The 15,694-nt window shown below is 42.3% G+C and overlaps 1 pseudogene; it reads right to left on the bottom strand.

Moving 5' to 3' along the window:
* Window positions 1-5,300: 5,300 nt before the first annotated feature.
* LOC127648311 (nuclear factor 7, brain-like) lies at window positions 5,301-13,423 on the bottom strand (annotated as a pseudogene).
* Between the last annotated feature and the right edge of the window lie 2,271 nt (window positions 13,424-15,694).

Raw genomic sequence — 15,694 nt, 5'->3', positions numbered from 1 at the left:
CATATAGCATCCTCCGCCGCAGTCACGCCGCTGGGGTTTATGCATATGAGACCGCTTCAGCACTGGCTTCAGACTCGAGTCCCGAGACGAGCATGGCGCCGCGGCACGCACTGTGTGACAATCACCCCCGCATGCCGCCAAACATTCAAACCCTGGACAGACCTCTGCTTTTTACGGGCAAGAGTGCCCCTGCAGCATGTGTCCCGACGCTTCCTGGTCACTACCGACGCCTCAGGTCGCTGCGTGCCACTCACATCCCCGGCAAACTCGATGTGGTAGCGGACGCGCTGTCATGACAATGCTTGCTCAGTGGAGAGTGGAGGCTTCACCCCCAGTCGGTCCAGCTGATTTTGGAACGATTCGGCAAGGCCCAGGTAGACCTGCTTGCCTCCCGAGAGACCTCCCACTGCCCGCTCTGGTATGCCCGAACAGAGGCTCCCCTTGGGGCAGACACACTGGCATTCTCCACGATACGGTCCCCTTACGAGCGGACCCGCGTTTTCCTTAGGCAGTTCCGGCTGTCCTCCGGTCACCATGTTGTAGCAACTCCCCCTCACTGAGGCTGGATCTACCACCGCGCCACTCCCACGTGTCGCCTAAAAACTCATGTGATGTATTCACCACCTTACCTTCCCAGCTGGGTAGGGGTGGTCTCTGCAGGGTCTTTTCCCCCTGAAAGAATAGGAAATTGGGTAAGACCCCCTTCCCTCAGTGCGTGTAAGGGCCCCGGCTGTCTATTGCTCTATGCGAGAAACATAGAGAGAAAAGAGGCCCAGCCAGGCTTGGCCCATTCCCAGGTTGGCAAGCGTTGCCTTGTTCCCCTGTCAGGGTAACCAAAAGGATTCCGACGACTTTGGTGGGGCATTGGGGAAGGGTACATGCAGTCTGATACAGCCGGTTGTCTGGCACGTAAAACACTTGCCCGCTCCTGTGTCAGACCACGTACACGGCTCAGCGCATGGCGTGATTTAAATTGGACCCCTAGTGTCGCTTCTCCGACACAACGTGGAGAGAGCGACAGAAGGGGAACGTCTAGGTTACGAATGTAACCTCCATTCCCCGATGGAGGGAACGAGACGTTGTGTCCTTCCAGGCCACGTCGCTGAGCCGAGCCGCTGTAGTGGCCGGACCATTTTTTAGAGTCTTGTGGAGGCCGCTTTAGAATATAGCGTACAAGTCATATGGACTACGACACTTGCTAACATGATGAGTCGTAATAACGAATGATGGTGAAATCGTAAGAAAGTTCAGAAAGCCTCATATCGAAACATTCGAATTTTACTCCCATTGAGAAAAATAAACATATCAATGATTAATGTTGAAAATAGCTTTTGTGTACCAGCGAATCAACACTGGTCTGGGTAGCTCAGTAGTAAAGATGCTGACTACCACCCCTGGAGTTGCTATCCAGGGTGTGCTGAATGACTCCAGCCAGGTCTCCTAGGCAACCAAATTGGCCCGGTTGCTAGGGAGGGTAGAGTCACATGAGGTAACCTCCTCGCGGTCGCTACAATGTGGATCTCGCTCTCGGTGGGGCATGTGGTGAGTTGAGCATGGATGCCGCGGAGAATAGCGTGAAGCCTCCACACGCGCTACATCTTCGCGGTGTCATGCTCAACAAGTCACGTGATAAGATGCGTGGATTGACGGTCTCAGACGTGGAGGCAACTGAGATTCGTCCTCCGCCACCCGGATTGAGGCGAGTCACTACGCCACCACGAGGACTTAAAATATATTGGGAATTGACCATTCCAAATTGGAAGAAAAACAGGAGAAAATCCCCCCAAAAATAAAAATAAATAGATGTTTGGAACGAGACCTTTTCTTTCATTGGTCATTTTTATTCCATAAATAAATATGGAATGAGTAACCAGATTTGTTCACAGATGTTTCCTGTCTAGAAGGCTAGCTAAAATTTGATGACTTTTGTGGCGGAATGATCAGCCCCTCCGGCTGGTCATCGTCGGCCCGCCTCTTAGGGCCGCCCTTCAGCCAGGCTCACTATAGGAGTTGGGCGGGAGAGTGACAAGAGGTGCATAATTAATAAGCCTCGTCAGCGATGAAAGAAGCACACCTGATAATGCTTAATTCACCGCTGTCTTTAAAACGCAGAGCGCACCTCTTCTCGGGGAGCCAGCTTCAAATCGGAAAGAGTAGGTCTACTTTTCTGTAGCTAAAATCGGTCTATAATTACCAAAATTCATAACACTGCCCCCCGTGGCCAAAGTGGTAAGTGTTGTTGGGCTTATGGGCACGTGCGAGCTTCATTTTCTGGGTGTATTTTCTGCGTATGGGCACCAAAAGTAAGACGTAAAGCGAGTTGTTTTCAGCTGTACAGGCATTAATACAGTGCAGAGAAATGGCTGTTTTATAAAGTCTACCACCCAACCCAACCCAAACCCAAACCCAAACCCATGCCTAACCCATGCCTAACCCTAACTATTAGTGGAGCAAAAATTTAATTTTAGAGGTGAAAGCGCAATGTCGAATGACTTTCGTCACTGATTATGCGACCGTGATTACTCCCTGGTCTTGATAAAGGATCCGAACTCTGATCTCCCCCACTGCTGACTGTGGTTTAGTGCTTTTGGATGTGCCGCAGACGTAAACAATCATACTTGAACCGATGCAAACATTTCTGATAGGAGATGACGGCGGTCTATAAGTTGGCATAATGTCGCCAATCCTAGTGTACCGGAACTATCGGAAACAACATGTCGAACTCCCGTGTGATCATGTTGATAGACAGCTATAAGAAAGCCATTTGTAGGTTAATTTTCCTAAAAAATTTAAGGAATGTGTCTCTGTGGCTCTATGAAAATCCCTGTGCTTGTTAAGAGCGACACGCTTAGACCCGCCCCAGCGTTACTCAACCAATGGTGTGAGTTGGGGGCGGGACTATCTAACTGTTTGAATAACAACAAACGAGGGGCACATTCAGAAAGCTGTTATCAAAACATCGTTTATTTTTGCAGTTCCATGTGGTGGCGCAGAAATGACATACTACAGCTTTAACGTCTGTGTGCAATTTCTGATTGGCTGAAATGATCTGTACATTCACACTATGGCTCAGCTGTCAGGCTGGTAAACTGAATGCCTGATTGGCACTGCCATACACGTCCTAATGTGGTATAAAAGGACTGCTACGGTTTACAGGCCTCGCGGCACATTTGTGTCATTGTGCAGTTGCACCTCTAATGGTCATAGAAGAAACGACACGGACACATTATGATATTTATCCTATAGTATAATTTTACAAACTAAATATTAATGTTAAAGTAATTTGAACAAATCTCAGTTTTTTTCTTTTCGACCTGTATTATGTTGTCAATCCAGGGCCGACCCAAGCCTTTATGGGGTCCTAAGCAGAATTTGATTTGGGGGTCCTCGGTGCCGCCAATACGATTGACTATTATCAATGCTTGATTATTTGCACACTATAAATCTAACACACCATTATCAATTTTATTAGTTTTAGCTGTGTTGTTTATATCATACCAATGTCTGCCTGGCATATTTTTACCCTTCTACAGTTTTTAATTGTAACCGTAGCAAACCCACAAGAGTGATCAGGTGTTAATTTGCACTTTAATATTCAGTCTTACAGTACAAACTGGCATACTTAATGTGGTGTACTGAAAAATAGCAAAATAAACCAGCAGGCAATGCATTTACGGTAAACAAGTTAAACACTTTAATTTTCACATTTTTGGTTAAAATGTGCAGAACAATCAACTACAAATAAAATAACTTAAGATAAACAGTATCTTCTTATATAAAAACTAAATGTAAACGAACAAAGCGGACAATATTAAATGAAATATTTACAGATCAGATCAGATGGACCTGTAACAACATAACAATAATGGTTCAATAATAAAACTATGACAGATGTGCAAAAGGTTAGGAAACAATTACAACAGTTCCAAAATAAACCCTTTAATTTAGTCAAACTACATCAACTTTATTACAAACTACCTCAATAATACACTTTCAAACTGTTCCACCCCAAAACGCTAGACTAATGTAAACAAAGTTACTGTTATCAGTACCAAGTTTATGGAACAGAAGCTTATTTTTATTGCAAAATATATACCCAGGAATAAGTTATTTTTACACAGAAGACAGAAACTTGAATCTCAAACTAGTAATATGTTGTATTATAATATATTAAGACGTCAAGGCTATTTACGGATGATTATTCAAATGTGAACTTTCCTAAAACAAGAACGCTAGCTAGGCTATGTTTACTAACTAGCCAGCTAACGTTAGCTCACATCATAGCCTAGCTACACACCTTTAGCTTGCTGTTTTTTCCTCTTCCTCGGTTTTCCTCTTTTTACCAGAGGGATGTTTTTTGTGTCATTGCTGTGTTGCTGTAATGATGCTGCTCTTTAATCAGCTAACTGTCTGACTGCAGCCCGTTAAACATAATATTACATTTAATATTGTGCTTTTGTATAATTACCATTGTCCATTGACATTATATATATTTACATATGTCAGTGGACAATGGTAATTATACAAAAGCGCAATATTAATATATATATATAAAAAGAATCAAGCTTTTATTTCATGTGCTCTTGGGGGCCCCTGGTGGCCACGGGAGACCTAAGCAGCCGCTTAGTTCGCTTATGCCTTGGGCTCTGTGTCAATCACATCACATTAAATACAATTGTAAAACGAATTGCGGTGATCAACAGTACAATATTATTTCTCAAGCATAATGAAACCAATAATTTTCTTAAACAGTATAATTGTTAGAAAGTCCGCCCGGTACGGAAAACCGGCAGTGGACCCGACGGACTGATATCAGAGTTGCTACTTCCGTTCAGACCAGAGGCGCCGAGAGCGTCAAATCCACCGGAAGTCATTCATTTTCTATTTTAATATTTTATATTATATTTTTTCTATTTGAATGTGTGTGTAGAGTATGTAGAGAGAGTTTTTGTGAAGTGTGTGTATAGATCATGTGTGTGTGTGTTGTAAGTGTATGTAGAGAGTGTGTGTGTGTGTGTGTGTGTGTGTGTGTGTGTGTGTGTGTGTGTGTGTGTGTGTGTGTGTGTGTGTGTGTGTGTATATAGACTATTTCCATAGAATTGAGTGTGTTGAATGGTGGATTGACACACATCCACTAATACTCAAAGCTTTCATACACTTGGAGTAATAAAGTCTAATGTAGGTTCACACACTCATACAGCCGGACAGGGCTTCTGTTAGAGCTGATGTAGTTATTAAACAATATTAAGACACATATACTAATATAAAACACTTTCACTGTCATTTATTAGTTCTGCATGTATTGATCAATATCATGTCAAAGCATCAGACTGCAGAAAACACACTGATGGACATTATGCAGAAATCAGGGGTCATGAGAGGGTCAGAGATGAGATCAGAGACACATGAGGATGTTTATAACAGACACATTATTTAAGACTGGCTGGAGGTGATGACATTACTTTCATATATGTATAAATATAAATATGTAAGGCACTTTTGTCTTATTGATGGTTGAAGTTGTTCATTTCCACGTACTGTAAAACACAATATAATTCTTTTGTATAATGACTGTTACTGTAAGAAAAACTCTGAATTTTGAGGATTTAATGATTTTATTTCATCTTAAATTGTCTCATATTGTCATCAAGCGGTGTATCAAGACATAAAACAATTCAATCTAACCTTGATCACGCCTAAATAATTATGATTATTGGTTATTATACATCAGAATATACATTCATAAGACATGAAATAATGTAAAGAAGACAGAAAACTGATAATAAAGTCTAAAATCACCTCATATCAGTCCTTTACAAAGATCAACAATTCACAATGATTTCACTTAAATTCTCTTATTTTATCATCGATAATCACAATCAGTCAGAACTGTGATTTTCTGTCACCATCAGTTTAACTGGTAAAATCTTCAGAGGAGTGACATCATAACTACAGAAGAATGGCAAGAGTGTGTGTGTGAATGTGTGTGTGAATGTGTGTAGATGTGTGTTAGTTACAGGATCAGAGAATGACACTTTTCCTCCGTCATAATCCAGATGAACTCTCAAACGCTCAAGATATTGTGTGACATCAAACACAGTGGAGGGATTATTGATGTATAGTGAGGATAATCCAAACTCATCATACTGCACACTCCAGACATCAGTGTTGAAGAAATCATCTCCCTTCCTCTGGTTTGATGCTGTAGTTACTCCAATAATCCAGAGTTTATTGTCTTTAACCTCCACATCCCAACAGTGTGTTCCTGAATTAAAACACTCTGAACCCAGAACACACTCATAATAGTCAAATCTCTCTGGATTATCAGGAATCTGTTGAATGTTCATGCTGAGTCTCACACTGGTCAGATCATCAGACAGGATCAGAAGTGGATATGCGGTGTTTGGATCCAGAATCACAGGAGCTGATGAGAGAAACAATTGTTACATACTGTGACATATTCTGAATATACACAAAAACAAAGTATCAATTTGAAAGGTTTGAGGGGTGACATGATGGGCACATGCGCTCTTAGAGGGGTTCAGGTTAGGGTCGGGATGATCGTTCATACATGCTGCATCACGTCTCGCTGTTTCTTCAGTGTCTCACGGAGGACTGGCACATTTTTACACACTGGGTCAAGTTAATAAGAGCTTCAGGTTTCAAAGATGCATGCCGGGACACCTGCGTCCTGTTTCAGTCGTGGCACTGTATCTAGATCGTGTGTGTGTGTGTGTGTGTGTGTGTGTTTGTTTTTTATCCTAATAATAGATTTAATAATTAAGTTCAGGTTGCAAAGATACAGAAGCCCCGAACCACAATGTGAAAAACAAACAAACAAACAAACAAAAAAAAAATTTGTTTCTCAGTTCCTTGCCTAAGTCAAATATATGTTTTTCTCTCTTCAAAAATGTTTTTCTCTCTTCAAAAATGTTTTTTTCTCTCTTTAAAATATATTTTTTTTTAAATGTTTTTTTTTTTCTCTCTTTAAATTTTTTTTCTCTTCACTTCTGCAGTCGACAGTGTGTTTCAAAAGCATAGACAACTTTATATTAAAATATATTATTATAATTAAATTCCAGCATGAAAGTCTGCACATGACATCTGTGAGAGCATTAAAAGCACAAGATTACATGTTTACTGATAGCTGCACCTGCTGGCCAATGTTGGTACCGCATTACTTTATTGAAGAGAGAAAATTACTGAAGCTCAATGAGGCCTTGCGTTATTATTATTTTTCTGTCTCGTTTTCTCGTGATAACAAAAAGTTGTTTTTGCCTTTAATTTTCTATACAGTTTTTAATTGACCTACAGGATTTACAATTAAAAGTTTATTACAAGGTATGAAGGACAATGAGAGATCCTTGGCAGAAAAGTACAATTTATTATATGTAAATGTAAAGTTATGTTAATTCATTACACTTTGGTTATAAAATATTCACCTGCCCTATCCAAGAGTCTTCTAACCAGTCACCTTTCACATAGACTAAATCAAACATATTAATAAACACCAGCACGTCACAAACACTTAATAAACGCTTTTTCATCAGTAGAGTAAGACTCGATTTCTTCTGCGCTCAACAGGAGTCAAGAAGCTCGTCTTTCTGTGCTTTCTGCAAAGTACCGTTATTACTGCAATATGCGCGCACTCGGGTCTAAATCGCGGCTGACCGCAGTCATGCAGACGTCCTGGTCCCTCAAGTTGGCTGGCAATGAAATTGGCCAAACGTTCAGGGTCACTGTATTTTCTACGACAAAGTTGTAGACGTGATAGTCTTCTTCGAAGGTGTCTGACACTAATCTGGAAGTTGTCAATGACAGAGATCTCGACATGATCACGAGAAAACAACCTTAGTGATGTCGAGATCACGAGAAAACGAGACAGAAAAATAAAAATAACGCAGAGGCCTCTTTGAGCTTCCGTAGAAAATACATTTAAGGCTTAGGAAGGTATTTTTTTTTCACCGTTTTTCTTCTTGCAGTTCAGGGCTTCCATACAAAGAGGAGACTGTTTCAATGTCTAACATTATTCCAGATTAAGTTTCAGCACTAGTTTCCTTAATGACTCGTGCGTGACACGTTTGGGTTAATGTGTTCATTACACTAAAGCTGTCGGACACCCAACACAAACATCTGTTTAAAAATATATAAATAATTCCTGCAGCAGGGGCTGATCGAGGGGAGGGGACACAGGGGCTGATCTAGGGGAGGGGACACAGGGGCAGATCTAGGGGAGGGGACACAGGGGCAGATCTAGGGGAGGGGACACAGGGGCGGATCTAGGGGAGGGGACACAGGGGCGGATCTAGGGGAGGAGACACAGGGGCATATCTAGGGGAGGGGACACAGAGGTGGATCTAGGGGAGGGGACACAGGGGCGGATCAAGGGGAGGGGACACAGGGGCGGATCTAGCGGAGGGACACAGGGGGATCAAGGGAGGGACACAGGGGCATATCTAGGGGAGGGGACACAGAGGCGGATCAAGGGGAGGGGACACAGGGGCATATCTAGGGGAGGGGACACAGGGTCGGATCTAGGGGAGGGGACACAGGGGCGGATCTAGGGGAGGAGACACAGGGGCGGATCTAGCGGAGGGGACAGAGGGGCGGATCTAGGGGAGGGGACACAGGGGCGGATCTAGGGGAGGGGGACACAAGGGGCAGGATCTAGGGGAGGGGACAGAGGGGCGGATCAAGGGGAGGGGACACAGGGGCGGATCTAGGGGAGGGGACACATGGGCAGATCTAGGGGAGGGGACAGAGGAGCATCAGCCCCAACTGAAATCTGATTGGCCCCTTCAATGCCCCTGTGTCCCCTCCCCTAGATCCACCCCTGTGTCCCCTCCCCTAGATCTGCCCCTGTGTCTCCTCCCCTAGATACACCCCTGGTTTTATAGACTCACTCTTGTGGACAATGTCTTGCATCTTCTTCCAGACTCTGAATGTCAGGTTGTCCAAGTAATGTGGCACATGAATGAGAGCTCCAGAAGTCATCTGTGGATCCGGCTGTGAGATCTGGGCTCTGGAAGAACATTCAGGAGTCAGTACTGCAGTGACTTTCACTTCACAACCATAGAGAGGAGACACTTACCTTTCCATTGTCACATTAAAGTTCTGCAAAAGACAAAAAAACACTTGATGATCTCCTCAAATGATCAATAAGAGCAGAAATCAATGATGAGAGTTTGACGTTCACCTTTAGAAATGACACATCGTCATTGGATTTCATCATTTCCTCCATGTGTTTGATTGTGTGTGAAAGAGCTGAGATGTGTGTGTTCATCTCCTCAAGCTTCTTCTTCATCATCTGACTCTTCTGCTCCTCTTCCTCTCTCAGTGAAGTGATTGTAGCTTCTTCTTCATCTCGGAGAAACTCATGAAGCTTCTTAAACTGTTCTTTAATCTGATGCTCTGTGTGCTCAACTTGAGTCTGAAATCACATCAAATTCACTTCAATCAGTTCTGCATTCACACACATCACATCATTTATCACCAAATGTGTTTGATTCTTCATCCTGTATCCTCACCTTGATGTGTTGAACTGCTTCATCACACTCTTCTTTAATGTTTTCAGTGTGTTTGAGTTTCTCTTGTAAAGACTCCAGTGTTGTATTGAGTTCCTCCTGCAATTCAACAAAGTGAAAATCTGTGAAACTGAAGCTGCTGAGAGATGATAAGAATATGTTCATGAGGTCGATTATATGATGTATATTGTTTTTGTCATTAAAAATACATTTAGATATTTTTGTGAGGCTGAAATCCTTGAAAACTGTAATTAATTTGGAAGAATCTTGAATTATTATTTCTTTAAATAAATGAAGTTTTGTTTAAAATATCAATAATTCAAAGTGAGTGTGTCGTCAGCAGATCCTCGTCCAGGGATCGACCGAGTCTTCAAACTCAAAACTGCATAACAGGGTTATGCATAATAGTCTGCTATAGGGAATAGAGAGCGATCGATCAGTGTTTAAAGGAGGTAAATAAATAAAAGCTAAAGACCGGATGATTAAAGTTTTCATTCAGAGATAGTCAATGACATGCATCAGCTGCATAAAGATTGAGATCTCCAATACACACACGGGACGCCCCCTATAATAATTAATAATTCCTTGCATTTATAAAGCACTTTTCTAGGCACTCAAAACGATTTACATAGTATAGGGGGAATCTCCTCAACCACCACCAGTGTGCAGCATCCACCTGGATGATGCGACGGCAGCCATAGTGCGCCAGAACGCCCACAAATCGCTTCATGTCATCTAACACTCAGATGATCAGATATCTGTTATAAATCATGGAGCACTTTCAGAATAAATACATACAAGTTAAACTCAATCAACAGCATTTGTGACATAATGTGTATTACAACAAAAATAATAATTGTGTTTGTGTGTGTGTGTGTGTGTGTGTGTGTGTGTGTGTGTGTGTAAGTGACGCACATAAAATGGTGGACGTGACTCTCATGGAGAGTACATCACGTGAGATTTCTGGCCAGAGCATTTGGCCGTAGATGTGGGCGGAGAGAAGCTGGTTTAATGGCGTCTGCCTGTTTACCGCGTGTCTCCGCTTGCACGATAAATTAGGGACAAAGCTGAGTTCTATCACCAAGTTATCTACTAGTCAAATGTATGTGGTATGTTTGTGAGGGTCGTGTGTGTGTGGTTAGTACGAGAGAGAGAGAGAGAATAAAGTGGCGGCACCGCAGCCGGTTTCGTGATCGTGGGAGAGAATAACAGCTGTTAGTTTATCACTCATAATAAACCGGCTCGTAAACCGTCTCACGGTCTTTGACTCTTTAATGGATAAACTCAGTGTGCCGATGGCGGAAATACACAACAGTCCAACGTGGTTGGATTACAACACAGCAAATCTCATTTGTGATAACAGTACGTTACAGTAATACCATGAGTATTATTAACAGCATTGACCGGACTCGGCAGCCCATAAACTGTACAAGCTTGATACACAAGAATAACACACTAAAATATTCTACCTCTGCCCAGACGCAACCTCTTACTTCAACCGCGTGAGGATGCAGGTAGAATGTGTGTTCATCCATCGTTTGACTCCGACTCGGTTCCTCGTGGCTGGAGTGTTGACCGTTCCCTCGCTCTGTTGGCAGGCGGGCGGAGAAATCAGCGACGTAAACTTGATTGAAGAGGGAAGAGAAATCTTCTATCTTCACTTCTGCAGGCAAACGGATGAAGATGTGGATTGCTCGGCTGTCTCCTTCAGATCTGTTTGAGTGTTCAGTGGAACACAGAGTGATCAACTCGTCCAGTGAGATGGAGATTGTATGGCCACAGTTTTAACTCGTACGTTACTTCCTTGTGCAATGAGGCTACACCTGAGAGCAGCGATGAGATGTGTCTATGTCCGGCATGCAAAGTTGCTGGAAGCAATGCCCAGAATGATCTCAAAGGTATTTCTACTCCCGATGACATCATGGTTGAGGGGCGTTCTGTCGTGCACCTTATCCAATAAGAGTTGACAATTCGATCGCTTTGGAATTTCACACATAGGTGTAAAGTGAGCAAGGCTTCATGGGAGTTGTCGTCTGTTTTGTACTCCCTTTGTTTGATATTGGCACGGTCTTTATCAGTTAGATTTATGACAGTGTTTGTAGGCCTCAGTAAGGCTTTACGACTGTGTTAGGCATGCCTTTGTCTTGTATCTGAATACATGAGGCCCAACACTACCTTGCCTAGCAACCCGGCCAATTTGGTTGCTTAGGAGACCTGACTGGAATCACTCAGCATGCCCTTGATTCGAACTTGCAACTCCAGGTGTGATAGTCATCGTCTTTACTCGCTGAGATACCCAGACCCAAAAGTAAGTACATTTATAAGCTTCACATTTCTGACTTTAAACCCTCCAAACCTTGACACCATTCACTTCCCTTGTAAGTGCCTCTTTACCCGTTTTTCTTTATTCACACATATAAACAAACACACATGCACAGAAATGCAATCGAAGGTGCAATTTCTCCAAGAAAATCCACAGATAAGTCCTGGCATTAACCACCACTTGATATCTGGGTAACTTCTCCATTAAATTTTTACCACTTTGTCCATGTTAATATTGTCTAATTTTTATCACTTAAACCAACGAGCAACACCTGCAGATCGTAAACATTCAGAACTCACTGGTGCATGTGCCAACCCGTATCTCCTCTGAACAGGATTAAACACATTTTCTGTTAATCAGTGTTCAATTTGATTGAATGATTGTGTGTGGAGATGTTTTCTGGGGGCGGCTGTAGCTCAGGTGGTAGAGCGGGTGGGCCACTAATCGCAGTTGGCGGTTCAAATCCCGGCCCACATGCCGAAGTGTCCTTGTGCAAGGCACTGAACACCAAGTTGCTCCCAATGGCAGGCTAGCACCTTGCCTGGCAACTCTGTCGTCATTAGTGTATGTGTGTGAGTGTGTGTGAGAAATGGTAAATGGGACACAATGTAAAGCACTTTGGTAACCACTAAGGTTAAAAAAAAAATGCGCTATAAGTGCAGACCAGACCATTTTCTTTATTTTAGTTGCATGGGCAATGGAAACTCTTAATTTTATCATTTTAAAAACCCACTAACATCATTCCAAAGCAGCCCAAATTTTGACCACCCGTACAAGCACATTTTCCCCCACACAAATCTATAGAAAGTAGCCCAATTGGGAAGGAACCCGCCCAGTCTGGCAACACTGCAGATGTCTGATGAAGGATCTGAGGTTTTATTCTCATAAAGTTGAGACTTTTTTATTTTTTATCATAAAGAGTGCAGATAAATTACACACATGTTTTATCCTTGGATGACTCAAGAACATTTTTAGTACCTTGTAAGATGGAACAACTTCACAGATGGGTTTGAATTTATGATTGGTGTGTTTCTCTGAATCTCTGCACACTAAACACACCGGCTGTTTATCATCCAGACAGAAGAGTTTGAGTTTCTCTCTGTGTATACTGCAGATCTCCTCACACTCTGATCTCTCCTTTAGGAATGAATCACATAAATTCTTCAACACCAGATTACAAGGAGGTTCTTGTTTTGAAGATCTTCTCCTGCAGATGGGACACTCCTGAGTCCTCTTGATTTTCCAGAACTGTTGAAGACACTCTTTACACAAACTGTGACTACACGACAGTAAAAACAGGATCCTTGTAGATATCACAGCACACGGGACAAGAGAGATCTTCCACAGATAGAGAAGCCATTTTTACTGTTTCTAAAAGACGATCTGAACTTTACTTTCACTTCCTGAATGTTGCTTTCAAGAATGAATAACCATCAGAATCACCAAAGATCTGCTGTCTACTCTGAAACTAACTTCACAAAAATCCTTGTTGAAAGTATTTCCCTTAGTTCTGCACTGATCATTGATCCAAATATTCACAGAAGAGTCAGTACGACAGCAAAGAGAGAAATGAAACAGTCACTTCCTGGTGAGTGTTGTATGAGGGAGGAGTTTCTGTGTCTTTGTGATCTCTGAATCTATCTTTGTGTTCTTTGAATCTTTGTCTCATTTAACTCTGATCATTGGATCATAATGTTGTATATTCACATATTTCCTCATTACAGATATACACATGATTTATTAAGAGATTTATTCATTCTAGGGGTTAAATGAAAAAAACAAAAATCCTTTTAGAAAATATTATTTTTCTTTCTGCATTGATTCCTTTTTTATTTGTATCCAGAAATTAAATACAAATGAAGGACAAGCCAGTATGACAAGAAATAGAGACATGAGGATGGAGTTTATTACCTCCAAAATGAATTCAGTGAAACTCTCTCTAGAAGATAAGTTCAGAAAAGGAGTGACACAATAAGTTGTTTTGTCTTGTATTTCTCTGCACAGTAACCAGTTTTACATTTGACTATTTAAAGAAAATAGGGCCTATTAGGATCTATTCAACTTTTGGGAATGTACTCCAAAATGTATCTAGCTGCCAACTACAGTACAGAAAGAAACAACTCAACTAAAACTGATAAGCTGAGAAAGTAGCAAGTTACATCACAAGAAACATGACTAAAATATAGTGATGGTAAGATCTGATCATTTTACTAACTTGGATCTTTGAATCTCATTCAGTAAAATGAACAAATCTTTATTCAAGTCATTTCGTTCATTTGAGCCGTTCGATTAAAATGTTACTTTCAATAGCCAAAATCCACCAACATGTCTATATACACGAACATTGAGCATATTACCAGTGGATTACCAGTCCAGCCCTGATTGCCATATTCAGTGTTATGGAATAGAACCATCGTGGCAGAAATATTCACAAAATTACATATTTAAAGAAAAAAAGGCTATAAATTTAGATCAGAAATGCATCGTGTGTCACCAGGCAGTCATAAGGGGCAAACAGGCGGTCCAGAGAAGGTCAGGCGGATGGCCTGGAGACCAAGGGAATGACCTCAAGGTGGAGACTGGGTCTGGAGGTCTAGGAGGTGGCCACAGGACGGGGACTGGGTCAGGGGTCTGGGAGGCGGCCACAGGACGGGGACTGGGTCAGGGAGCCTGGGAGGCGGCCACAGGACAGGGACTGGGTCAGGAGGCCCGGGAGGTGGCCATAGGACCACAGCCATGGAGAACTCAGAGGGTGGAGCCGTGGAAGGCGGAGCCATGGAAGATTCAGGTGGCGGAGCCATGGAGGGCGGAGCCGTGGAAGACTCAGGTGGCAGAGCCATGGCGGGCTCAGGGGGCAGAGCGGTAGAAGGTTCTGGAGACAGGGCCATGGAAGACTCAGGAGATGAAGCCGTGGGAGGCGAAGCCAGGAGGACTTGAGGTGGAGCTGGTATGAGCCATGGAGACTCAGGAGGAAGGAGGAGAATTTACATATTATCTATTATATTATTTATAATAGAATCGTTAAGCACTGACGGAATGAAATAAGCCAATACTAAAGTCACGGTAAGTAGAATATTTGATACCAGATAATGTGCAGATATCAAGTATTAGATGTATAATCTAGGATTTACAAGCTATATTTAAAAATAGAATAGTTAAGCACTGTAACAATGAAATAAGTAGCAAATTGTATATGAAATAATTGAGATCTTTGGTATCAAAGAATGTGCAGGATAACAGGTATAATATACATTTTGACATTCAAATTACACATGACAACAAGAGGGAACAAATACAATTAACAGCATATCTTCAGTGATTCCTCGTGTGCCTGTATAAAAGTACAAACCATCCCATATTCATCCAAGGAGCTGCCCTCAAGGCAGGGTCACGAGAGAGAGAGAAAAAAAAAGAGCAATTTCCACAGTGAACAGTGTGGATTGTGTGAGTGTAGTCTGACACTTTTAGCAGGCTTTTTTTATGGGTCTTGATGTTACTGATTGCAGGATAAAGAAAGGGTTCCAGTTGTCAGTGATGCTGGGGTGTCAGTAGTCAGCCTAGGTTTAAGGGGTCGGCTGTGGGTCCCTCCCAGCTGTGCGGCGCCTTTTTCCACCTTCACGTTCAGATGCTCCTTTCAGGTAACGCGTAACGTTAACCTGGATCGCCTCATCAGTGGCATCCTGGGTTGCTGGGTTCTTCCGGATGGCTCCTGTAGAAAATAAAGATCTGTCATTCCATTTGAATGGCATAAGGTCATACACATCTACTTAAATATAAAAATATCCAACTTACTTTGAACAATGGTCTTCAGGAACATGTCTCTAAAACATGCTTTATCCCCTACACC

The sequence above is a fragment of the Xyrauchen texanus genome, chromosome 8 (genome assembly GCF_025860055.1).
Source record: "Xyrauchen texanus isolate HMW12.3.18 chromosome 8, RBS_HiC_50CHRs, whole genome shotgun sequence".
Taxonomy (NCBI): Eukaryota; Metazoa; Chordata; class Actinopteri; order Cypriniformes; family Catostomidae; genus Xyrauchen; species Xyrauchen texanus.
The sequence above is the reverse complement of the archived record's forward strand: the minus strand, read 5'-3'. Positions and strand labels throughout refer to the sequence as shown.